This window comes from Rhinoderma darwinii, chromosome 12 (genome assembly GCF_050947455.1).
Source record: "Rhinoderma darwinii isolate aRhiDar2 chromosome 12, aRhiDar2.hap1, whole genome shotgun sequence".
Lineage (NCBI taxonomy): Eukaryota > Metazoa > Chordata > Amphibia > Anura > Rhinodermatidae > Rhinoderma > Rhinoderma darwinii.
Genome location: NC_134698.1, coordinates 30,826,318 through 30,854,313, shown reverse-complemented (window position 1 = coordinate 30,854,313; position 27,996 = coordinate 30,826,318). Strand labels below are relative to the sequence as shown.

At 41.0% G+C, this 27,996-nt stretch overlaps 1 long non-coding RNA gene across 1 annotated transcript in view; it reads right to left on the bottom strand.

Annotated features, from left to right (window-relative positions):
• Positions 1–302: 302 nt before the first annotated feature.
• The window catches only part of LOC142664874 (uncharacterized), a 48,860-nt gene continuing 21,166 nt past the window's right edge, over positions 303–27,996 (bottom strand). Inside the window, exon 2 of the long non-coding RNA XR_012851398.1 lies at positions 303–414. This is a non-coding gene — a long non-coding RNA (uncharacterized LOC142664874). The remainder of the gene's footprint in view (positions 415–27,996) is intronic.

The window sequence follows — 27,996 nt, the reverse complement described above, 5'->3', positions numbered from 1 at the left end:
ACAAAGAAATAACTTAAAATTCTCATCTCCATATAGAACTTCCAAAAATAGAACTCTATACAGATCTCCATATAGATTTTCAAAAATTAATAAAAAGGGAAGGGAAAGAGAGGGGAAGGGAAAGAGAGGGGACGGGAAAGAGAGGGGAAGGGAAAGAGAGGGGACGGGAAAGAGAGGGGATGGGGAAGAGGGGGGGAAATGGGGAAGGAGGGGGAAGGGAAAAAAAAGTGGGGAAGAATGAAAAAAAAAAAAGAATTGAGGTAACATTAGTAAGTCTGACAAGTACATAAATCAGAAAAATATACAGAAAAATGTAATCATTTATTCATTAGATTAAACATATTGCAAATGTCATCAGCCGGTTTCCTTCCAGGTGAGTCTATCCATATGTCAGAACAGTGTATGTATCGTGATCTGCGAACAAAAAGAAGAAAACGTTTTAAAAAAAACTTGATTAAAAATCAAATAAATCACACCTACACAGAGGTCAACGTATATCTGAAACCAAAGAAACACGGGCAAAACAGATCTATAGCACATTCCCCAGTGGAAAATCGACATTGAGACCATGAGTTTTAAGCGTATTTAGCTTATGTATCCATTGTAATTCACAAGTTTTCAGTAACCTAACACTATCACCCCCCTTTTGCAAAAAGGGGAATATGATCAACCACCCAAAATTTAAGATCACATTCATTATGTTTTTTTTGTGAATAATATAGTGATACTGATTCAAGAGGGTTTTGACATCGAGTGTCGTCTTCCCCACATATAAAAGACGACAGGTGCACTGCAATACAACTATTACAAATTCAGTGTCACATGTAAGAAAATTGTTTCTTTGTAACAGGATGCCTAAAAGTATTGCCTTTTACCATGCACAATTTATACAACTCAGGCAAGGATAGCACACTTTTTCTGGTGCACAAAGATATGTCTGAAGACTACTTCTGGGGGTCCCAATTCAGATTTAACCTACTTATCCCTTAGATTTGGGGACCTACAATAAGAGAGTAATGGCGGTTGTTTAAATTCATTGACCTTTCAAAGACACCTACCTAACATTGGCCAATGTGTCCGGATTATGTAGCCTTGATACTGGAAGAAAATATAGATATAGTTGGTGTTGCTGAAACATGGCTGGACTCTTCACATGACTGGGCTGTAAATCTACAAGGTTTTACACTTTTTCGGAAAGACAGGACAAATAGGAAAGGTGGTGGTGTATGTCTGTATGTGAGAAATGATATGAAGGCGAGTGTGAAAGAGACAATAGTGGGTGAATACTGTGAGGAGGTTGAAACCTTGTGGGTGGAACTAGAAAGGGAGGTAAACACTGAAAAAATTACTTTTGGTGTAATCTATAGACCCCCCAATATAACTGAGGAGATGGAAGTTCAGCTATATAAACAGATGGAGCGGGCTGCACAGGCGGGTACTGTAGTGATAATGGGAGATTTTAATTTCCGGGATATTAATTGATGTCATGGTTCAGCTTCAACTGCAAAGGGGAGACATTTCCTCAACCTGTTGCAGGAAAATTTTATGGGCCAGTTTGTGGAAGACCCGACTAGAGGTGAAGCTCTGTTGGATCTGGTCATTTCTAATAATGCAGATCTTGTTGGGAATGTCAATGTTCGTGAAAACCTCGGTAACAGTGATCATAATATAGTTACATTTTACCTATACTGTAAAAAACAAACGCAGGCTAGGAGGGCAAAAACATTTGATTTTAAGAAAGCCAATTTCCCCAGGATGAGGGCGGCAATTCAGGATATGGACTGGGAAGAACTAATGTCAAATAATGGAACAAATGATAAATGGGAGATTTTCAAATCTACTTTGAGTTATTATAGTGCAAAATTTATTCCTATAGGTAACAAGTATAAACGACTCAAATTAAACCCCACATGGCTTACACCTTCTGTGAAAGGGGCAATACACGACAAAAAAAGGGCATTTAAAAAATACAAATCTGAGGGTACAGCTGTAGCCTTTGTAAAATATAAAGAGCTTAATAAAATCTGTAAAAATGTAATAAAATTAGCAAAAATACAAAATGAAAGGCAGGTGGCCAAGGATAGTAAAACAAATCCCCAAAAATTCTTCAAGTATATAAATGCTAAAAAGCCAAGGTCTGAACATGTAGGACCCCTAGATAGTGGTAATGGGGAGTTGATCACAGGGGATCAAGAGAAGGCAGAGTTACTAAATGGGGTCTTTAGCTCTGTATATATTTAGCTCTGTATATACAACAGAAGAAAGAGCAGCTGATGTAGCCTGTGCCAGTGCTGTTAATATATCAGTTGATATACTGAATTGGATGAATGTAGATATGGTCCAAGCTAAATTAAATAAAATAAATGTGCACAAGGCCCCGGGACCAGATGGGATACACCCTAGAGTTCTTAAAGAGCTTAGTTCAGTTATTTCTGGCCCCCTTTTCATAATATTCAGAGAATCTCTAGTGACTGGAATAGTGCCAAGGGACTGGCGCAGGGCAAATGTGGTGCCTATTTTCAAAAAGGGCTCTAGGTCTTCCCCGGGTAATTATAGACCAGTAAGCTTAACATCCATAGTGGGGAAAATGTTTGAGGGGCTATTGAGGGACTATATACAGGATTATGTGACAAAAAATAGTATTATAAGTGACAGCCAGCACGGTTTTACTAAGGACATAAGTTGTCAAACTAACCTAATCTGTTTTTATGAAGAGGTGAGCAGAAGTCTAGACAGAGGGGCCGCTGTGGATTTAGTGTTTTTGGACTTTGCAAAGGCATTTGACACTGTCCCCCATAGACGCCTAATGGGTAAATTAAGGACTATAGGTTTAGAAAATATAGTTTGTAATTGGATTGAGAATTGGCTCAAGGACCGTATCCAGAGAGTTGTGGTCAATGATTCCTACTCTGAATGGTCCCCGGTAATAAGTGGTGTACCCCAGGGTTCAGTGCTGGGACCACTATTATTCAACTTATTTATTAATGATATAGAAGATGGGATTAATAGCACTATTTCTATTTTTGCAGATGACACCAAGCTATGTAATATAGTTCAGTCAATGGAAGATGTTCATGAATTGCAGGCAGATTTAAACAAACTAAGTGTTTGGGCGTCCACTTGGCAGATGAAGTTTAATGTAGATAAATGTAAAGTTATGCATCTGGGTACCAACAACCTGCATGCATCATATGTCCTAGGGGGAGCTACACTGGCGGATTCACTTGTTGAGAAGGATCTGGGTGTACTTGTAAATCATAAACTCAATAACAGCATGCAGTGTCAATCAGCTGCTTCAAAGGCCAGCAGGATATTGTCGTGAATTAAAAGAGGCATGGACTCACGGGACAGGGATGTAATATTGCCACTTTACAAAGCATTAGTGAGGCCTCATCTAGAATATGCAGTTCAGTTCTGGGCTCCAGTTCATAGAAAGGATGCCCTGAAGTTGGAAAAAATACATAGAAGAGCAACGAAGCTAATTAGGGGCATGGAGAATTTAAGTTATGAGGAAAGATTGAAAGAATTAAACCTATTTAGCCTTGAAAAAAGACGACTAAGGGGGGACATGATTAACTTATATAAATATATTAATGGCACATACAAAAAATATGGTGAAATCCTGTTCCTTGTAAAACCCCCTCAAAAAACAAGGGGGCACTCCCTCCGTCTGGAGAAAAAAAGGTTCAAGCTGCAGAGGCGACAAGCCTTCCTTGCCGTGAGAACTGTGAATCTATGGAATAGCCTACCACAGGAGCTGGTCACAGCAGGGACAGTAGATGGCTTTAAAAAAGGGTTAGATAATTTCCTAGAACAAAAAAATATTAGCTCCTATGTGTAGAAATTTTTCCCTCCCTTTTCCCGTCCCTTGGTTGAACTTGATGGACATGTGTCTTTTTTCAGCCGTACTAACTATGTAACTATGTAACTATGTAACCAATTTGATTACTTACCTCTGAAAAAGTGGAGATGAAAGGGATCCTCCTATTTACATTCTCAGAACATATTTTTCTCACTAAATGAACCCTAGGGATAGTATTGATCATACGTCTATGCTAGGTAAATGACTAGAATACCCCCTAGTTCTACATTTTTCCATTATGTTATTAAGACCAGTTTCAAGTTTATCAGTCCTATTAATTATTCTCATGACCCTAAGTAGTTGACTAACTGGTAAAGACCTTACCATGCCTCTGGGATGTGAACTATCAAATTGTAACAAATTATTCCTGTCAGTGGATTTGACAAAAGGGTCAGTAGAAAATGTAGTCCCCTCTACTCCCAACAATACATCCAAAAATTGTATGGATGTCTTAGAGCTCACCAGTGTAAATTTAACCGTTCAATCCATAGAGTTGAGAAATTCATGAAAATCATGTTACTGAGACATCCCTCCTGTCAAAATAAGGCTGAAGTGGTGGGATATATAGACAAATGTCCCCCTCAAGTGCACCCATATAAATATATGCATAAGTCGGTGCAATGTTAGAGCCCATCTCGGTCCCTTGACGCTGAACAAAAATGGATCACAAAATAAAAAATTATTCCTAATAAGGATAATCTTCGATAAAGATAGTATAAAATCTTCACATTCTGGTGTATAGTCAGACCGTTCCAGCATTCTTCTGACAGCACCTAAACCAGATTCATGTTAAATTGAACTGTATAAGGTTACATCAAAAGAGGCCAATATGATTTCACTCCACATTTCCAAATCTACCCCCTGTAACTTTACCAAGAAATCCATTGTGTCCTGTATATAGGATTGGGCACCAATGGTAAAATGTCTCAGTGACTTATCCAAAAAACATGCCCATATTTGAAAAAATTTAATCTGTGCCCGAGACAATATGTCATCCTAGTAGATTTATCAGAAACTTGTGTATTTTCGGAAAATAATACATCACCGGAGTTTTAAGATATTTAACCAATAAGAATTCATCACCGGTTCTTGCCTCATCCACCACATTTTTGATCATTTTAGAAATCCCAAATTTAGAATCACAAGGGATTTGTTCATATACATTAGCATCAAGGAGCTGACGATTGATCTCCTGTATATACATTTAAATATCCTTGACCACAGCCGAGCCTTTGTCAGACGGTTTTATGGTCAAACTGTCATCAAGGATCAACTCATTAAGGCCTGTTGTTATGGAATCACCAGTTGAGCAATTCCCAGGGTGGAAGTTTATGGAATTGCTAGGTGAGCAATTCCTCAAAGGCTGTTGGAAACTGTCATGAATGACCATGCAAATAAATCTGCAACCCCAAATCTGTCACAACTCTGATCAACAGAATCTAAGGTTACACTATGGTTTTCGCCAGATCCCACAGCAAGGCAAGTTGGATTTTGCAGCATAGAACCCAGGTTGTTTTAACAGAGTTCGTTGTTGGATAAGAGGTGCAATGCAGGCAAAACCAGAACAGATAACAAGATAACCGGAGGGTAAAGTCCAATCACAAAGCTAGTGGATATCAGGTATTGCAGTGGTCAAAACGAGCTGGGAGCAGAAAGTCCAAATCAGTAAGCAAAGGGTAATCCAGAGACAAGCCGAGGACCAGTTCCAAAAAGTGCAAATAGTCAAAAGGTACAGGGTATAGTCAGTAGCTTGATCAAACACATGGAAACGAGGAAAATCACAAGCAAAAAAACAGCACCAACCCAGATTTAAATACTCCACCCTTCAATCTGATAGGTAAAAATCTATCATCATTGTGTGTCAACTTCAGTTTTTCAACATCACTTTTAACTGCATTAATAAATGCATCAATTGCCGGTACAGTAGACAGTAGAAAGCCCAAAGTCCCTCAATACCAATTCAGAATTTCTAGTTCTAGGAACAGATGCATGACCAGTAAACCATACTTTAAATGTAATATTCCTAAAAAATTGATAAAAATCAGCTTCAACACAGAGCCAATTTATTTTGCCAGTTGGACAAAATCAAAGGCTTAACCCCTTCCCAACATATACCTATGTCATAGCCGAGTAGGGGAAGTATGTAGCGGTCTTACAGGCTGAGTTCACTCCATGCAACGTGGTTGTCGGATGTATGTTACAGATGACACTTAACTGTAACAAGCGGGATCACGCTCGAGCGCGATTCCGCTCGTTTGACCCCTTAGATGCCACGGTCAAAGGCAACTACAACATTTAAAGCCTTAGAAAGATGGGGTGACCCCCTCTAACAGCCCTGCACCCCGTGACGTGATCGCAGGGGTGCAGTGGTTGGCATGGCAGTCTAATGAAGGCCCCCAGATCTGCCGTCTTTATACTCACAAAGGGAGACTGTCAGAAACATGATATACATTAGTATTACATTATATAATGCTAGTGATCCAATGATCCTTAGGGGGACTAATGAAAAAAGTAAAAATAAGTACATGTGCAAAAAAAAACTATTATAAGTTCAAAATACCCCCCCTTTTCCCCTTAAATCATTGTACAAAAAAAAAGAAAATAAATATAATTGTATCGCTGCGTCTGTAAAAGTATGAACTATTACAATATAACATTATTTAACATGCATGGTGAATGCTGTAAAAGAAAAAAGAAATAGTAAAACGCCAGAATCGCTGTTAGTAAAATATAAAAAAACAATATGAATTTTGTATCGCCGTAATCATATTAACCCGCAGATTAAAGTTAACAAGTTGTTTTAATTGCACGGTGAACGCCACAAAGACAAAGCGCAAAAATCAATGAAGTAATCGCTGTTTTTTTTAAATTTTCCATGCCACAAAGAATTTTTTTCCTGTTTCCTAGTACATTATATCGTACAATAAATGGTGCCATGAAATATCAAACCCTCATATGGCTATATCGCTGGAAAAATAAAAAAGTTATGGCTTTTGGTGGGAGGAAGAAATGAAAATCTGAAAAATGGCAGCAGCGGGAAAAACGATTGTGTTTCAAATAGAGTTCTGAAGGAAATATTTATTATTAGGTTTTCTTTTTCTTTACTTAGGCCTCATGCACACGACCGTATTTTTTCCCACCCGTAAATACTGGCGTAAATACGGGTCCGGTGTCACACGTATTCCACCCGTTTTGCACCAGTATTTACGAACCCGTGCCCGTAAATATGGGTCCGGTGTCACCCGTATTCCACCCGTATTTACGGGCACGTTTTTGGCGGCAAAATAGCACTGCACTAATCGGCAGCCCCTTCTCTCTATCAGTGCAGGATAGAGAGAAGGGACAGCCTTTTCTGTAATAAAAGTTAAAGAAATTCATACTTACCCGGCCGTTGTCTTGGTGACGCGTCCCTCTCTTCACATCCAGCCCGACATCCCTGGATGACGCGGCAGTCCATGTGACCGCTGCAGCCTGTGATTGACCTGTGATTGGCTGCAGCGGTCACATGGCCTGAAACGTCATCCAGGACGTCGGGCCGGATGTCGAGAGGGACGCGTCACCAAGGCAACGGGCGGGAGACCGGACTGGAGGAAGCAGGAAGTTGTCGGTAAGTATGAAAGTCTTTTATTTTTATTTTTTACAGGTTTATACTGATCGGTAGTCACTGTCCAGGGTGCTGAAAGAGTTACTGCCGATCAGTTAACTCTTTCAGCTCCCTGGACAGTGACTATTTACTGACGTCGCTTAGCAACGCTGCCGTAATGACGGGTGCACACATGTAGCCACCCGTCATTACGAGAGCTCCATAGACTTCTATGTACTGTCCGTGCCGTTATTACGGCCTGAAATAGGACATGTTCTATCTTTTTCAACGGCACGGGCACCATCCCGTGAGAAAACGGGAAGGCACCCGTCGCCAATAGAAGTCTATGAGCCCGTTATTACGGGTCGTAATTACGACCCGTAATAACGGGAGTTTTTACGGTCGTGTGCATGAGGCCTTATCAATTTTCTTTTTATTAATTTTAAAATGTCATGAGTAACTCAATAAACAGTTGCATATACAGCATGGTAAGAAATTGCTTTAGCAATATAATTTCAAGGTTGTGCAGAGTTCAATTTATAACATTAGAAACTGCTACTTAACGTAAACTCAGGAGCAATACAATGCTGCGACATTATATAATGATACCTTGAGTTTAAGTAATAACAGAGAGTAGATGAAGTGGAGGGGGCTAAACAAAATTCGTAAGGTAGGGTAGGAATGTTGTTGGGAGATGAATTAACCCCTTCCCGCACCTTGGCGTAACTGTACGTCCAGGTGAGCAGTAACTTCGCGCACCTGGGCGTACAGTTACGCCTGCGCTTTAACAGTTAACCGCCGCGCGGCGCTACACAGCAGCGGCGGTTAACTGTGCAGGGTGTCAGCCCTGCTCTCCCTGTTGCCGATCAGCGGCCTGTCGCCGCTGAAATCGCCGCTGAAATCGGCAATAAACCCCTTCGATGCGGTGGTCGATTGCGATCACCACATCGAAGGGGTTTACAGCGGATCGGCAGCCCCCCACATGTATTTGCGGGGGCTGGCGATCCTTATCATGGCAACCAGAGGCCAGACAATGACCTCCGGGTTGCCATGTATGGAAGCCTCGGCCGGTCCTCCGATGCTTCCTGCCAGTGTGACTGTCACGTCACAATGACAGTTGGAATGCATTACACTACGTGTGTAGTGTAATGTATTCCAGCAGCGATCAGAGCTGCAAGTCTAAGTGTCCCCTAGTGGGACAAGTGAAAAAAGTAAAAAAAAGATAATAAAAATGTTTTGAAAAAGTGTAAAAATAAAAGTTAGAAGTGACATAAACAAAGAATGCTTTTTTTCCTATAATAAGTCTTTTATTATAGGAAAAAAATTAACATGTTAAAAAAAGTACACATATTTGTTATCGACGCGTTCGTAACGACCCCAACTATAAAACTGTAATATTATTTTTCCCGCACGGTGAACACCGCGAAAAAAATAAACGAAAAACAGTGCCCGAATGACAATTTTTTGGTTACCAACCCTCCCAAAATATGCAATAAAAAGTGATCAAAAAGTCGCATGTACGCCAAAATGGTACCAATACAAACTACATCCCGTCCCGCAAAAAACAAGCCCTTTCACCGCTTTTTTGACTGAAAAATAAAAACGTTATGGCTCTCAGAATATGGGGACACCAAAAATAATTTATTTTATAAATAAGTGATTTTATTGCACAAACGCTTCAAAACATAAAAAAATTATATACATCTGGTATCGCTGTAATCGTATCGACCCGCAGAATAAAGTATAATGGTAATTTATAGCCCAGGGTGAAGGGCATAAAAAAACGAATAAAAAACATTGTCAGAATTGATGGTTTTTGGTCACCTTGCTTGCCAAAAAATAGAATAAAACGTGATCAAAAAAATTTCTCGTACCTAAAATGGTACCAATGAAAACTACAGATTGTCCCGCAACGAATAAACCCTCACACAGCTCCGGTGGAGAAAAAATAAAAAAATTCTGGCTCCCAGAATATGGCGATGCAAAATGTGTAGTGCCCAAAAGCGGATAAGATCGGGCGCCATTTATCAGTGCGACACCGGCCACATATCTGCGGATTATTATTTATTTACTGCATTATTAGACCCTCTTATTATGCCCTGATGTTCTCCGCACAGATAACAAGTACCCTGATGTACGCCGCACAGATAACATATGCCCCCACATTATAAACTGAAACACCAGTAAAACCCCAAACAGAACTACTACCAAGCTACATCTGCGCCCCAAAAGCCAAATGACGCTCCCTCCCTTCTGAGCCCTGCAGCGTGCCCAAACACCAGTTTACGTCCATAGATATGGCATCGCAATACCCGGGAGAACCCGGTTAATATTTTATGAGGCATTTGTCTTCAGTGGCACAAACTGGGCATAACATATAGTGCACTAAAATGGCATATGAGTGGAAAATTGTAATTTTCACTCCGCACCATGCGCTGCGCATTAACCCCTTCCGCACCACAACATAGCATGTCTTAGTGTGGGGGGTGATGTATGGAGCGTCTCACGTGAAAAATAAAGAATTTAAAACGGCAAAATCTCTGTTTTTTTGGTCACCTTCGCTCTACCTAAAAATGTAATAAAAAGTGCTCAAAAAGTTGTATGTACCAAAAAATGGTACCAATAAAAACGACCACTCGTCCCTCAATAAATAAGCCCTCATACCGCTCTATTGACTGAAAAATAAAAAAGTTGTGGCTCTTGGAACGCGGGGAGGAAAAAAACTAAAAAGGAAAAGAAAAAAAATGGATCAGTCCAGAAAGGGTTAATTACTTTCTAATGAAAAAACATTTATGACCACACGTGGGGTATTGCCGTACTCGGGAGAAATTGCTTTACAAATGTTGAGCAGCTTTTACCCCCTTTATCCTTTGTGAAATTGAAAAAAATGCAACATTTTAGTGGAAGAAATGTTGATATTCATTTTCATGGCCTAATTCTAATAAATCCTGCAATAGACTTGTGGGGTCTAAATGCCCACTATATCCCTAGATGGATTCTTTAAGTGGTGTAATTTCCACTTTTGGGGGGTTTCCACTGTTTTGGCCTCTCAGGGGCTTTGCAAATGCGACATGGCACCCAAAAACCATTTCAGCAAAATTTGAGCTACAAAAGCCAAATAGCGCTCCTTCCCTTCTAAGCCTTGCTGTGGGTCCAAACAGCAGTTTATTACCACATATGGCATATTTCCGTAATCGGGAGAAATTGTTTTACAAATGTTGGGGTGCTTTTTATCCTTTATTCCTTGTAAAAATTAAAAATGGCTACCTTTTTTCAGAAAAAAAGTTGATTTTTACCTTTACAGAATAATTCCAATGAATTCAGCAAAACAACCGTGGTGTCAAAATGCTAACTTTACCGCTAGAAAAATTCCTTGATGAATGTAGTTTCCAAAATGGGGTCACTTTCCATGGGTTTCCACTATTTTGTTCCCTCCAGGGCAATTCAAATGCGACACGGCACTGAAAACTGTTCCAGCAAAATCAGAATTTCAAAATCCAAATGGTGCTCCTTCCCTTCTGAGTCTTGCTGTGGGTCCAAACAGCAGTTTATTACCACATTTGGGGTATTGCTATAATCAGGAGAAATTGCTTTACATATGTTGGGGTGTTTTTTCTCTTTTATTCCTTGAAAAAATTAAAAATTTCTACGTTTTTTCAGAAAAAAAGTAGATTTTCATCTTCACAAACTAATTCAAATAAATTTAGCAAAAAAACTGTGGGTTCAAAATGCTAATTATACCCCTAGATAAATTCCCTGAGGGGTGTAGTTTCCAAAATGATGTCACTTTTGGGCGTCTTTATTGTTTTGGCCCCACAAGACCTCTTCAAACCTGACATGGTACCTAAAATATATGCTAAAAAAAAGGAGGCCCCAAAATCCACTAGGTGCTCCATTGCTTCTGAGGCCGGTGTTTCAGTCCATGACCGCACTAGGGCCACATGTGGGGTATTTCTAAAAACTGCAGAATCTGGGCAATAAATAATAAGTTACATTTCTCGGGTAAGAAAAAAAAGTATTACAAATGAATGTTGTAAAAAAAAAATGAAATTTGTAACTTTCACCTCTACTTTGCTTTAATTCCTGTGAAACGCCTAAAGGGTTAATACACTTTCTGAATTCTGTTTTGAATACTTTGAGGGGTGCCGTTTTCAAAATGGGGTGATTTATGGGGACTTTCTAATATATAAGGCCCCCAAAGCCAATTCAGAACTGAATTGGTCCTTGTAAAAATCGCCTTTTGAAATTTTCTTGAAAATATGAGAAATCACTGCTAAAGTTCTAAGTCTTGTAACATCCTAGAAAAATAAAAGAATGTTAAAAAAACGATGCCAACATAAAGTAGACATATGGGTGATGTTAACTAGTAGCTATTTTGTGTGGTATTACTAGATAGTAATACCACACAAAATAGCTACTAGTTAACATCACCCATATGTCTACTTTATGTTATGTATCTGCTTGTAAAACAGATGTTTTACAAGCAGATACATTTAAATTGAGAAAAATGCTAATTTTTGCAAATTTTCTCCAAATCTTGGTGTTTTTCATGAATAAATATTGAATTTATCAACCAAATTTTTTCACTAACATAAAGTACAATATGTCACGAGAAAACAATCTTAGAATCGCTTGGATAGGTAAAAGCATTCCGGAGTTATTACCACATAAAGTGACACATGTCAGATTTGAAAAATCGGCTTCGTCCTGAAGGCCAAAACAGGCTCAGTCCTGAAGGGGTTAAGTACTGATATTGTAAATATTTAGCAATTTATATCAATTCAAGAATTAAGAAGTAAGGATTACGGTTTCCTGATGCTATGGTGACTACTGTGAGTCTGAAATCTCACTCAGAAAATGTTCCGCGGCGCGGAATGAGATCTAGTATTTCCATGTCGATGTTAAACGAGAGTGTGTACAAGAGTAGTGCATTAAGTGTAATTCTGAAAAGTGAAAAGATTTAGCATGTGGTTGGATAAACCCTCTGTATGTGTTAGTAGGAGAAATCGCAAGGGGACGGGGGATAGATGTTCCTCTATTGTGATCCATTTTTTATTGTCAGGTTTCCGATACCAATTTACCGTTTGGGAGATGGAAGCTCTATGATAGAAGTACTTAAAGTAGGGAGGACCTATTCCTCCCATGTTCTCTTGACGGGATAAAAATTGTGCGCTGATCTTGGAATATTTGTCATTCCATATATAGTGGAATAATAATGAACGCAATTTCGCAAAGTAGGTATTCGGTATTGTAATAGGGAGCATTTGGAAAAGGTACTTAAATTTTGGTAAAATTAAACCTTTGATTACATTTTTTCTCCCCATCCATGAAATGAAAGGAAGTTATGATGAATTTAAGAGAGGATATGAGCGGATTATAGTTAAGCGTGAAATGGTCTGGCCAGTGTTTACAAAGCTTTATTCCAAGATATGCAATACTTTTGGGGGGCTATTTAAATGGATACTGCGTTTCCGGAAGTCTAATTGTAGTTTACGAAATATTTATTCCTAGTGCTTCGGATTTATCCGTATTAATTTTAAAGTTTGAGATTTTTTGTATTAATGTCTCCATTACTAGAACAAATAGAAGTAAAGAGAGTGGGCACCCCTGTCTGGTTCCGTTAAGTATTTGGAAATGGGGGGAAAGTGTGCCATTAATTCGTACATTTGCCGTCAGTTGTCTACACATTTGTAGTATTGCCAAAGTAAACTGTCTAGGTATATTAAAGCGATTTAGTGTTTTCTCCATGAAGGTCCAGTCTATCCTGTAGAAAGCTTTCTCTGCATCAGTGCCTAAGAATAATAATGGCTGGCGTTTCTCCTTAGCGAGTTGCAACAAATGTAGGAGCCGAAGGGAATTATTCTTCCCCTCCCTAACTTGTACAAAGCCTACTTGTTCTGGAGTGATCAAAGAAGGTAAAAGTGGACTTAAGCAGCTAGCTAGGAGTTTTGCAAAAATTTGGAGATCTGTGTTCAATAGTGAAATAGGATGGTAGTTGCTGCATAACTCCTTACATTCTTTATGTTTCAATGTCATATGGGCTTCCAGAGTCTGTTTAGGCAAACTAGAGTCAGTTAGTATTGCGTTGCAAAGATCAAGTAGGCGGGGTTGCAATTCTGATCTAAAGGTTTCATAATATTGTATAGATAGGACATCTGGGCCTGGGCTTTTCCCAGTAGGAATCTTCGACAGGATAGACCGGAGTTCAGTGGTTTGTAGGGTGTCCGGTGATAGTGAATTCTTTTGCGTCCGTTCTAATTTTGATATTTCACTACATAATGTGGTGATGTTACGTTTTTTATTCTTATTTTGGTATGAATAGAAACTAATTTACATCTAATAACTGCCTTGTGGGCCTCCCATATTGTGGGTATAGAGCATTGATCAGGGGTATTAGTCTGGAAATAGGCAGTCAGACCATTAGCGATACGCTTGTTCTTGTGTTCTGAATTGAGTAATGTGTCATTAACGGACCATGTTTTAGATATTGAAGGACAATAAGTAAGCGAAGTACGGAGGAGGGGGGAGTGATCAGAATGAACACTTGTTAGGATTTGTGTCCCTGTGATATGAGATAATGCTGATATAGGCAGAAATATATAATCAAGTCTATGGTATGAATTGTGTGGCATGGAAAAATGCGTATACTCAATTGCAGATGAATGTATATGGCACCATGTTTCAATAAAGGAAAAGGAATGTAGTGACTTTCTAATGCGGGATAAAATAACGAACATTTTTTCGTAGAAGATTCCAGACTCGGCTCTAAGTTAACATTCAAATCACCTCCCAGAAGGAGTGTACTTTCAACAAAGGGTCTAATTGTTACTAAAACTGAAGGAATACACGAGGCCCGGTTAGTATTGGGTGCATAAATATATACTATTAATATCAGTGAACCGGCCAAAAGACCTTAAATGTACCTTCCTTCTCAATCTGACAGGGTATCTTGTAATATGGTCGATATATATATATATATATATATATATATCATGTTTAGCCAAAGCTATTGCAACTCCACATGAGTTTTTATTCGGGGTATGTGAGTGGATCAACTGGTTATAATACGATCACTGGAAATTTGGTGACTTATTGATCCTGAAGTGAGATTCTTGGATTAGTATAATGTCCGCTTACATTTTTTGGAGATAGGCAAGAACTAGTGTTCTCTTTAATTTAGACCCCTAACATTATAAGAATATACAGTCCAGGATGGAAGATTACTAGCTATTACAGTATTGTCAGGTGGAGAAGTTTTGCATCTGTGTCTCTCGAGGGGAAAAGTTTTGTAGAAAAAGATAGGATTGGTGTAGGATGTAAAGGGAAAAAAAACATTGTGAGATAAACTAAACTTAGGGGGGGGGGGCATGAATTTCGATGCGCAAAGACATCTAAGTAATCTTATATATACAGTGAGTATCAACTAACGTGGAGGAATACCAGAGAGGATTTAACCCCTTCCCGACCAGCACATGTAGATAAACGGGTTGCAGTGCTAATCCTTGTGCCTGTAGCCCGTTAAACTATGTGTGCTCCTAACGGAGCGCATAGGCATTGCATGCTAGCAGCCTTCGTACTGAGGGATGACATCGGGTGGGATCCCAGCCATGATCCCTGCCGATTAACCCCTTAAATGCGTCGTTCAATAGCGATTTAAGAAGTTACAACAACACGGCACCCCACAACGTCATTGTTATCGCTATGGCAACCGGAAGCCTAACAAAGGCCTCCGGGTCTGTCATCTACAGAAGGCAATTAGGTCCGAACAGAGGCAGGACCTAATAAGCTGCCTTTCAGTGTAAAACTGACAGGTATAATACCCTGCAATACATAAATATTGCAGGGTATTATAACAACGATCCAACAGTTGGATCTTCAAGTACCCAGTGGAGCAAAAAAAAAAAAGATTCAAAAAAGTTTAAAAAATTTTACAAAAATAAAAAAGAAAGTTCCAAGTAATATCATTTAAAACCACCTTTTTTCCATTATAAAGTCGTTTATTATTAGAAAAAAATAAAATAAACTATGCATAATTGGTATCGTGTTCGTAACGCCCTGATCTATAAAAATATAATGTTATTTATCCCGCATGGTGAACGCCGTAAAAAAACAATACCAGAATCGCTATTTTTAGTCACTTCAGCTCCCAAAATTTTTTATAAATAGGGATCAAAAAGTTGCATGCACCCAAAAATGATAGCAATACAAACTACAGTTTGTTCCGCAAAAAACAAGCCCTCACACAGATTTCTTGGTGGAAAAATAAAAAAAGATATGGCTCTTAGAATATGGCAACACAAAAACGAAATAACTGTAAAACATAAAAAGCCTATATTCATATGGTATCGCTGTAATCGCATCGACCCACAGAATAAATTTAATATGTCATTTATATTGGACGCCATCAAAAAAAAAAAATTCCTTTTCAAATATTAGGATGCTTTTTCCTCTTTATGCCTTGTAAAAACTGATAATTACTAAGTTTTATTGGAAAAAATTTAGATTTTCATTTTCACGGTCTAATTCCACTAAGTTCAGCAAAAAACCTGTGTGGTAAAAATGCTCACAATACCCCTCTATAAATTCCTTGAGGGGTGTAGTTTACGAAATAGTGTATTTTTGGGCGAGTTTCCACTATTTTGGAACCACAAGACCTCTTCAAACCTGACATGGTGCCTAAAATATATTCTGATAAAAAGGAGACCCCAGAATCCTCTAGGTGCTCCTTTGCTGCTGAGGCCGGTGTTTCAGTCTATTAACACACTAGGGCCACATGTGGGATATTTCTAAAATCTGCAGAATCTGGGCAATAAATATCGAGATACATTTCTTCAGTGTTGCAGAAATTTTTTTATTAAAATGTATTTTCTAAAAAAAGAATTATATTTAGAAATGTCACCATACTTTAATTCCTGTGAAACACCTAAAGAGTTAAGAAACTTTCCCAATGCTGTTTTGAAAACTTTGAGGGGTGCAGTTTTGAAAATTGGGTGACGTATGGGGGTTTCTAATATATAATGCCCTTAAAGCTACTTCAGAACTGAACTGGTCCACAAAAAAATTGTTTTTGGAAATTTTCTTAAAATTTGTGAAAAATTGCTGCTAAAGTTCTAAGCCTTGTAACGTCCTGGAAAAGTAAAAGGATGTTCAAAAAATGATGAAAACATAAAGTAGACATATGGGTAATGTAAACTAGTAACTATTTTGTGTGGTATTACTACCTGTTTTACAAAGCAGATACATTTAAATTTAGAAAAATGCAAATTCTTGGAAATTTTCGCAAAATGTTAATGTTTTCCACAGATATACACAGTATTTTTTTATCACATTTTTTTTCTATTAACATAAAGTATAATATGTCACGAGAAAACAATCTCAGAATCGCTTGGATAGGTAAAAGCATTCCCTAGTTATTACCACATAAAGTGGGACATGTCAGATTTGAAAAAATCGGCTAGGGTCCACAAGGCCAAAACAAGCTGTGTCCTGAAAGAGTTAATAGGTGAAAGAAGAAAAAAACCACAAAATGAATACAAATAACATTTGTTCCAATTTATCAAAATTTAAAGAAAGTTTAACAAAGAATTTTGATATCTGATTATATTCCATAGAGTCTAGTGGAGGTGTGTGCTAATATCCCGTCTCTAGTATATCTATAACAAACTCTCTAAGGAAGAATGATATGGCAGCCTAACAGCTTGTAGTGGACCGGATGATGAGGAGTGAATTCGGTTTGCTGGTCTCTGGATCAGGTTGTCTCCGCTAGGTAGAAGGTTAATAGGGGTGGTGTGCGGCTGGTCCTCACATCCGGTTCTGACAGCCCAGAAAAGTAGGTCCCAGCTTCAGACCCTGTCCTAGGCCGCAAGTGTGGAGGAGTCGGGGTAACTTACATTTTGCAGCAATTTGTACAGCACGGGTTTCTTGGGACGAAACCGAGGTGTTTGACCGCTTTAGGGCAGTGTGGGCCCCGGAAGGCTAGGGATAAACAATTTCAAGCTCAGGAGCGCTGAGCAAAGTTGTCCGCTCCGGTCCTTTGCAAGCCACACCCCCACTAGGTTTTATTTTTCAAACTTTCTCCCCATGTCACTGGAGGTCATGATTTGCTGTTCATCTTTCTGTCTTTGCCAGTGATGTCTCCTGGTGCGTCAATCTAATGTCCGCGGTCGCTGACCACAAACTCTTCTCATCTTGCCGACGCCCTTCCCTCCAGAGATGCCAGCACATGCGGCCGTCCTGTCCCGCAGTGTCCATAGTGACCACTAGGGTGTGCGCGTGAGCTCAGTCCAGCCTTAAAGAGCCAGAGCTCACACATGTGTGAGATTGAGCTGATTGCTCTAAGATCACCCTGAACTATAAGAAGGCCTCTGCCCCTTCCTTCATTGCCTGAGTTTTGTTTGTACCTACCCGTGTCAGTCTCTGCAAATGGTCCCTTGAGTGTTCTCCTGTTCCCAGTTTTCCCGTTCCTGCTACCTGTATCCCGTGCTTTCGTGTTCCTGTGCTGTACACCCGCTGTGTTTCACCGCACCTGTTGTCTGCCTGCTGCCAGAGTTCCATCCAAGGCTAAACCATCGCTACTGTCTGTATCGCCACAGGTACCTTTATCCGATTTATAGACACATATTTATATAGACATGTATTTTTGACATAAGTAAGACATTATGATTGTGTCATTTTGTATATAAACTGCACATCTTTGCCATATTTTATGTTATTTCTAAGTATATTTATTGTTGATTAGAACTTGTGTATAATTCATTACCTCTTAAATGGGGCCTATAGATATATATATATATATATATATATATATATATATATATATATATATATATATATATACTGTATATGTACACTACCGTTCAAAAGTTTGGGGTCACCCAGACAATTTTGTGTTTTCCATGAAAACTCACACTTATATTTATCAAATGAGTTGCAAAATGACTAGAAAATATAGTCAAGACATTGACAAGTTTAGAAATAATGATTTTTACTTGAAATAATAATTTTCTCCTTCAAACTTTGCTTTCGTCAAAGAATGCTCCATTTGCAGCAATTACAGCATTGCAGACCTTTGGCATTCTAGCTGTTAATTTGCTGAGGTAATCGGGAGAAATTTCACCCCATGCTTCCAGAAGCCCCTCCCACAAGTTGGATTGGCTTGATGGGCACTTCTTGCGTACAATACGGTCAAACTGCTCCCACAACAGCTCTATAGGGTTGAGATCTGGTGACTGCGCTGGCCACTCCATTACAGATAAAATACCAGCTGCCTGCTTCTTCCCTAAATAGTTCTTGCATAATTTGGAGGTGTGCTTTGGGTCATTGTACTGTTGTAGGATGAAATTGGCTCCAATCAAGCGCTGTCCACAGGGTATGGCATGGCGTTGCAAAATGGAGTAGCCTTCCTTATTCAAAATCCCTTTTACCTTGTACAAATCTCCCACTTTATCAGCACCAAAGCAACCCCAGACAGATGGCGTCAGGCACTCTTCCAGAATCTTTTCAGTTCTGTGTCTCACAAATGTTCTTCTGTGTGATCCAAACACCTCAAACTTCGATTCGTCTGTCCATAACACTTTTTTTCCAGTCTTCCTCTGTCCAATGTCTGTGTGCTTTTGCCCATATTAATCTTTTCCTTTTATTAGCCAGTCTCAGATATGGCTTTTTCTTTGCCACTCTGCCCTGAAGGCCAGCATCCCGGAGTAGCCTCTTCACTGTAGACATTGACACTGGCGTTTTGCGGGTACTATTTAATGAAGCTGCCAGTTGAGGACCTGTGAGGCGTCTATTTCTCAAACTAGAGACTCTAATGTACTTGTCTTGTTGCTCAGTTGTGCAGCGGGGCCTACCACTTCTCTTTCTACTCTGGTTAAATCCTGATGGTGCTGTCCTCTGAAGGGAGTAGTACACACCGTTGTAGGAAATCTTCAGTTTCTTGGCAATTTCTCGCATGGAATAGCCTTCATTTCCAAGAACAAGAATAGACTGTCGAGATTCACATGAAAGCTCTCTTTTTCTAGCCATTTTGAGAGTTTAATCGAACCCACAAATGTAATGCTCCAGATTCTCAACTAGCTCAAAGGAAGGTCAGTTTTATAGCTCCTCTAAACAGCAAAACTGTTTACAGCGGTGCTAACATAATTGCACAAGGGTTTTCAAGTGTTTTCTAATCATCCATTAGCCTTCTAACACAGTTAGCAAACACAATGTACCATTAGAACACTGGAGTGATGGTTGCTGGAAATGGGCCTCTATACACCTATGTAGATATTGCATTAAAAACCAGACATTTGCAGCTAGAATAGTCATTTAGCACGTTAACAATATATAGAGTGTATTTCTGATTAATTTAATGTTATCTTCATTGAAAAAAACTGTGCTTTTCTTTCAAAAATAAGGAAATTTCTAAGTGACCCTAAACTTTTGAACGGTAGTGTATGTCATTCCCACACTATGTTATTTGCTTGAGAAAGGCTCTATAGAGGAGCTGAAACGTTGCATTGGACTTATGGATAAATAAAGCACACACATTTTTTTCACTAAATTCTTGGTTTTGGATTTATTTGTTTGGGTCTTTGTTCCTGACCCGGGTAGGCTTGTACCCACTCGTGTTTGGCGACTGTGCAACTGGTTCTTTTGTTTATCTATCTCAAGTTTGTCTATCAGCTATCTATCTATTTATCTCATATCTATCTAATATTATCTATCTCCTATTTGTATATTATTTATCTGTCTGTCTATCGATCTATGTATCTATCTCATTTTTGTCTATTGTTTGGATAAAGGTACCTGTGGCAATATAGACAGTAGCGATGGTTTAGGCTCGGATGGAACTCTGGCAGCAGGCAGACAGCAGGTGCGGAGAAAAACTGCGGGTGTAGCAGGCGACACAACACGACTCCTCTTATGTCTATCTATCTATCTATCTATCTATCTATCTCTTTCTCCAAGGCCAACTCCAGGTTTATGTGGGCCCTTTGGGACACAGACTTAGTGGGCCCCTTTGCGTGGGAACTCACGGCAGCAGTAAAATGGCAGAAAACGTCACTTTGTGCCCTCATATAGAAGTTAGGCCCTGTTTGTACCCCCATAAATTTAGTTACCTCTCCCAGATAGTACCACACAGCTGTCCTGTAGATATTGCCATATAGCCCATCTGTAGATAGCGCCATACAACCCCCTATAGATAGCGCCATACATCTCCCCCTGTAGATAGCGCCATACAGCCCCCTATAGATAGTGCCATACAGCCCCCCTGTAGATAGCGCCATACAGCTCTCCCTGTAGATAGCACCATACAGATTCCACTGTAGATAGCACCATACAGCCCCCCTCCTGTAGATTGTGCTATATAGCGAGCTCTCCTCCTGTAGATAGCGCCATATATAGACCCCCCTCCTGTAGATAGCACCATTTAGCGACCCCCAAACAAATAAAACAAAAATACTTTATACTCACCTAGGCCCCGCTCAACACCGAGCGAATCAACACCGTGCGTAGGCCGGCGTGATCCAGTGACGTCATCACGCTGGCCTGCACAGGGATGCCATTCCTGCGCATGCTAGGCTGCAGGCTGTACATGGCCTGTAGCCTAGTAAATGGCAGAGTAGGGAGATACCTCACTGCTCTGCCATAGTGTTCAATAGTATCTGCTTCCTAAGGACTACGGGCCCCCTTATGTCGCATCAGTTATGCCACCTCCTAGACAGGGGCTCGCTCTAGAAGCAGAATGCCCGGCAAGAGCGTTGGAACGCTCTGGCCAGGGATTCCACTCCTGGAGGAGCCATGACGGCAGCGTCAGCACCCGGCGGGTCGAGAGGGCCCCCCCAAGGGTAGTGGGCCCTGGCACTTGCCCAAGTTTGCCGGGTGCTGACGACGGCCCTGTAGCTCTCTCATATCTCTCTCTCTTTCTCTCCCTCCCTCTCTCTCTCTACCTTTCTCTCTCTCTCTCTCTCTCTCTCTCTCTCTCTCTCTCGCATATCTACAGTATCTATCTATACCATCAGGGCTCTAGGAGAGTTGAGTGACAGGTCCTGTGGGAGTTGTTGCCTACCAGAGTAAGTAAGTTAGAAAACTAAGAAACATTTGACTGGAATTATTAACAATTTGACGGCAGCATATATGCAATGCAGCGCAACATAATAAAATACTTTGACAGTACTCATTTGACATAATAACATAATACTTAAAATAACTATTTTTAAATCATAATTCTGCCACACAATAAGCCATCATGACACGGATGTAAAAGTCTTATCCTGCTGATAGCAATGCGTGGCTGGCACCCTGATGCCCTTATATATAATAGAGTCATTACTGCCATTCTATGGTGTAAATAATGTATATTTAAATATTACTAGTAAAAATAAGCAAACAAGTATTATATCGTATAGCAGGAAGTTACATGAATATGTTCTCCAAGAAGGAATTCACATAACCTGCTCCATGACAAACTGTAGGTAGCATAACCTTTTTATGTATATATCTTATATGGTTCTCTGCATTGAGTACCATAAGAGCATGTACTCTGAAATATACTCTATTTTGCAGTACTTATGGCTACAAATAATCATGCATTTGGTTACGTGTAGCGCATCCATGGACAAGGAAAGCAAATAGAGAACAATCTCAGGGACCAAACGGCAACATAGAACATAGTGCAGTCTTCTCACTGCTACAAGTTTTATTTGTCAAGGTGGCCTTAGGCATAAGATAAATGTCAGACAATTATGAATGATTCTACCCATTGAGACCGTTGGTCCGCAGCAGCTCTCCAAAATGCTCCACCTGTATTACATCTATATGTCCTAATAAGTTATATGGCTATGGGATGCCCACAGTGAACAAAGACCTTTAAAGGGGTTTTCCCACGACGGACATTTATGACATATCCACAGGATATGTCATAAATGTCAGATAGATGTGGGTCCCACCTATTATTAGAACAGGGCCGCCTAAACCCCATTCTAGCTTTTTGTGCTCACGCTGACTCCCGGCCACTTCCTGACTACATGTTTGGGAGTTACGGAAACAGCATAACTCGCTGAGCTACGCTGTTTCCGTAACTCCAATAGAACTGAATAGTAGTTACAAAAACAGCGTAGCCCGCATGCTACATTGCTTCCCTAACTGTCATTCACTACTATGGGACTTACGGAAACAGCGTAGCTCAGCGAGTTACGCTGTTTCCGTAACTGACGACCACGTAATCAGTAAGTCGCCGGGAGTTAGCGTGAGCACAAAAAGCTAGAACGGGGTTTAGAGCCCCGTTCTAGAGATAGGTGCGGTCCCAGAAGTGGGACCCGCATCTATCTGACATTTATGACATATCCTGTGGATATATCATAAATGTCCCTCATGGGAAAACACCTCTAAAACTTCTAATAAAATATCTGAAATGGTTATGACCTCTTAATATGTGCAAAGAAAAATGTTGCAATCTTATTTATTTTTTACAAATTGGCAATTTGACCTGGTTTAAAATCGCTGTCTGTTAACCAGGTCTATCATTGTATTACAACAAAATCCTATTCCTATCAATTCATTACATTACCGGATCATCCCTGTCTTCACATTTTCAGAAAACTCTCTCCCTGTTCATAACTCCTGATTCATTATTCGCTACTATTCCGTGCGCTACAATGCAGTCTTTAAGCATCTAACCAGTTTTAGAACACATGATATATATTTATATGACATATTCCCAACATATAAGCATTTGCATTCATGCTCCCAGCTGGCTTCTGCCATGTAAAGCAGATGGTAGCAACACTGAACATAGAGGGGTCACATAACCCAAAATGCAAAACTCATCTCAAACACCAGCAAACAATACAACTTTATTTCTTATTTTATAAAATAATGATACTTATGAACTAGGTCAAGGCAGGCGGAGGCGTCGGAACAGACAATTACAGGAAGTCCACAAATCCATTTCTATATGGGAGCATATGATGGCTGTGATGACCATGTATAGGGCAGCAATTGTCTTCAGAGGGTATTGATATGCACAGCGTCCACAGGGTATGTATTATGTAGTAGGGATGTTTTATGGGAACACCAGTCTTGTACATACTATTCATCATGCATCTATTTGTCTTGCAAATGGTCCCCTAGTGTTTCCTGCTCCCAGTGTTCCCTGTTCCTGTATCCTGATCTAGTGCCGTGCTGAGCTGTTGCCGTGCTGTGCTGTATTCCACGCCTGTCCTGCTACTCCACGCCTGACGTCTACCTGCTGCCTAGTCCCAGCCAAGACTGCCTTGCTACTGTCCGAGCTGCCACAGGTAGCCTATATAAACTATAGACTCTGACCTGCGCCCTATTGGCCAGCTGCCATACCGCCAAGGCAGTATGGTCCTGTGGGTCCACGAATCCCACGTGACAAATATCAGTGGTTTCCAATCTAAGGCTCTCCCCAGACAACCCCCCAGAATGCCCTGACAGTTTGCGATGCCGGTGATCACTGTTGTAGATGTTACTAAAGGTGACCATACATTATTAAATATCTGAACCTGATGAGAATCTGGATGTGTTTGGGGGATATTAAGGGTATCTGTACACAGCGTGTTTTACCAAGAAGAAAAAATCCGCCTAAAAATTCATCCTTTTTTTGACCATTTTTTTTTAGCTTTTTTTTTAAATTATGCACATGCAAAAACAGCGGGCGTTTTTTAGGCAAAAAGCGCATAAAAAACAACTCAAACTGTTCTCTGCCTCCCATTGATTTCAATAGATGTTTAAAGACAGAAACCGCTCCAACATAATCTCATTATTTGGAGATTTTTGCCAGTACTATAGAAAATGAAATTATTGAGACTTGGGTTATATCCATTGGTTAGATGCGAGAATTTTTATATTTTATTTATTTATTTATGCAAGCGTTTGCAAAGGAGTTGAAGCTCTTCCACACACAGATTCTGACTGAGCAAAAAGTTCCAGTCTTCACTGTGTGGTTCTTTTCAGGCCAGAAAGAGTTATTACCAAATTTACAAGTCACACGTACACTTACTGGCCAAAAGTATGCGAACACCTGACTATCACACCTATATGAGCTTGTTGGACATATCAGTCCATATTTGGCATCCTATGGCAGTGCCACGTTTAAAGTCATTGAACTCTTTAGTATGACCCAAACTACTAACAATGTTTGTTTATGGAGATTGTATGGCTGCGTGTTTTATGTTATGCACCTGTTTGCAATGGGTGTGGTTGAAACAACTGAACTAAATAATTAGGAGAGTTGTCCACATACTAAGCAGCACCATTCAGTGTAAAGCAGCGGTTGCAAAAGCAAATAAGGTTTTAAAGTGGTTATCCGGGACAGTCGCCAATCCCGCCGATCATGTGTTTCAAGTGAATGGGACACTGGTGCGCTACTTTGCACGGCTGCTACAAAATGTAACGGAACATGCAAGTACGAACAGAAAGAAGTACCAAGTAAACAATGAAGAGGCTGTGGCGCTCATATGAGCGCCACGGCCCCTTCAAACAACTCATTGTCGGGGGTGCCGTCAGTCAGAACACCATCGATAAGGATAGGCCATCAATTTTAATAACCCGGGTAACCCCTTCAAAGTATACAAAAAGGGGAATTTTTAACCTGTGATCCTAATGTAATATTGTAATAACGGGGTAGGGGGAAGACAGGTGAGCCCTAATCTACCCACCACTCAGTCCCTGCCTACTTGCACGGCCTGTCCTAGGCGACGGCGTACAACTGGGCGACGGTCCCTACGCTCAATATGTGCACGACAGACAAACAGAAAAGGGTACACAGAAGCTAAGGGAAATGGGGCAGTTGCCCACGGCAAGACCATGAGCAACAAGAGTAGTGAACGAGCCGAGTCAAACCAGGAGTGTACGAGGTACCAAACGCAGAGCAGGAGCATAGTCAGTAAAGCCAGGGTCAAAATGAAGCAAGGTCAATAATGATAGCAGGAGCAGCAGAGCCAGAAAACAGGAAAGAATCACAGGCAGAGACAAGCAGGAAATGAAGGTATAAATAGACCGAGGGCGGGAGCTAGAACCGTCTGGCCAGGCTGTGATAGGTTCTCCCACTCCTGAGCCTACCAGCCTGAGTGGTAGCTGATCGAGTCACTCTAACAGACCTAGGCACAGATGCAGGCTGATTAACCACGGGCGTCGACACAGAAGCTGTGTCTGGCAGATCCTTTACAGTACCCCCCCCTTTTATGAGGGGCCACTGGACCCTTTCTAGGTGGACCTGGCTTATTGGGGAACCGAAGATGGAACCTCCTGAGCAATACCCCAGCGTGAACATCCCGGGCAGGTACCCAAGTACTCTCCTCAGGCCCGTATCCTCTCCAATGGACCAGGTACTGGAGGGAGCCTTGAACCATCCTGCTGTCCACAATCTTGGCCACCTCCAATTTTACCCCTGCAGGGGTGAGAACAGGGATTGGAGGTTTCCTCGAGGTAGCCAAAGATGGGGAGCAGCGTTTCAGGAGGGAGGCATGAAACACGTTGTGTATTCGAAAAGACAGGGGTAACTCCAGTCGGAAGGAGACAGGGTTAAGGACCTCAATGACCTTGTACAGCCCTATATACCGGGGAGCAAATTTTTTGGACAGGACTTTAAGGCGCAAATTTTTTGAAGACAGCCACACCAGATCCCCGACCACAAACAAGGGGTTAGCAGAACGTCTTCTATCTCCCGGAGTCTTTTGTATGCTCTGGGACGCCTCTAGGTTCTTCTAAACTGGGCCCAGACTGTGCACAGTTCCCGATGAACGACATCTACCTCGGGATTGTTGGAACCACCAGGTGAAATGGAGGAGAACCGTGGATTAAACCCAAAATTACAGAAAAAGGGGGAGACCCCTGACGAGTTACTGACAAATTCGGCGAGGGAAATGAAGGAGACCCAATCATATTGACAGTCAGCGATAAAACACCTTAAATATTGTTCTAGAGACTGATTAGTCCTCTCAGTTTGCCCATTAGTTTCAGGATGGAAGGCCGAGGAGAAGGACAAATCAATCTCCAACTTTTTACAGAAATCTTTCCAAAACAATGAAACAAATTGTACCTCTCTGTCAGAAACTATATTGACAGGAACCCCATGGAGACGCAGGATGTGTTTGACAAACAAGGTAGCTAACGTCTTAGCATTGGGTAGTTTCTTGAGGGGCACAAAGTGGCACATCTTACTGAAGCGGTCTACTACAACCCACACCACCGACTTGCCTTGAGATGGAGGCAGATCGGTAATAAAATCCATGGAGATATGGGTCCAAGGTCTGGAGAATGGGCAAAGAACATAGTAAGCCCGCTGGTCGGGACCTGGGAGTCTTGGACCTAGCACAAATTTCACAAGCGGCAACGTAGGCCTTAACGTCTTTAGGCAACCCAGGCCACCAATAGTTTCTGGAAATGAGGTGCTTGGTACCCAGGATGCCTGGATGGCCAGATAGTGCAGAGTCATGATTTTCCCTGAGTACACTTAGCCGGAATTGCAGGGGAACAAACAGCTTGTTCTCAGGAAGGTTCCCAGGAGCTGAACGTTGATCAGCCGCAATTTCGGAGACTAAGTCAGAATCAACAGAGGAAATGATTATACCTGGGGGCAAAACACAAGCAAGATCTTCCTCCGAAGGAGGGCTGGCCATGAAGCTACGCGACAGTGCATCAGCTTTAATATTTTTAGACCCAGCCCTATAGGTGCCCAAAAAGTTGAATCTAGTAAAAAACAACGCCCATCGAGCTTGTCTCGGGTTTAGCCTCCGGGCAGATTCTAGGAAAACCAGATTCTTGTGGTCGGTAAGGACCGTTACCTGGTGCCTAGCCCCCTCCAGGAAGTGGCGCCACTCTTCAAATGCCCATTTAATGGCTAAGAGTTCGTGGTTGCCAATGTCATAGTTACTCTCAGTGGGCGAGAACTTCCTGGAGAAGTAGGCACAGGGTCGGAGATGGGTAAGGGACCTGGTACCCTGGGACAAGACAGCACCCACTCCCACCTCGGAGGCGTCAACCTCCACGATGAATGGCTCCGTTTGGTTAGGCTGAATCAGCACTGGGGCCGAGATAAAGCACTTCTTAAGGACCTCAAAAGCCTGGACCGCCTCTGGAGGCCAGTGGAGGAGATCAGCACCCTTGCGAGTAAGATCCGTAAGAGGCTTAGCGATGACCGAGAAGTTAGCAATAAATCTCATGTAATAATTAGCAAACCCCAGGAAGCACTGTAACCCATTCAGGGAGGCAGGTTGGACCCATTCAGCCACAGCCTGAACCTTGGCAGGGTCCATGCGGAATTCATGAGGAGTGAGGATTTGAGCCAAAATTGGTATCTCCTGCACCCCAAACACACGTTTTTCGGTTTTAGCAAAGAGTTTGTTTTTCCGAAGGACCTGGAGCACCTTCCCTGACATGCTCAATGTGGGAGGACCAGTCCTTGGAAAACACAAGTATGTCATCAAGGTACACTACAAGAAATACCCCCAGGTAGTCTCTTAAAATCTCATTTATGAAATTCTGGAAGACCGCGGGAGCATTACACAGCCCAAAGGGCATGACGAGGTATTCGAAATGACCTTCG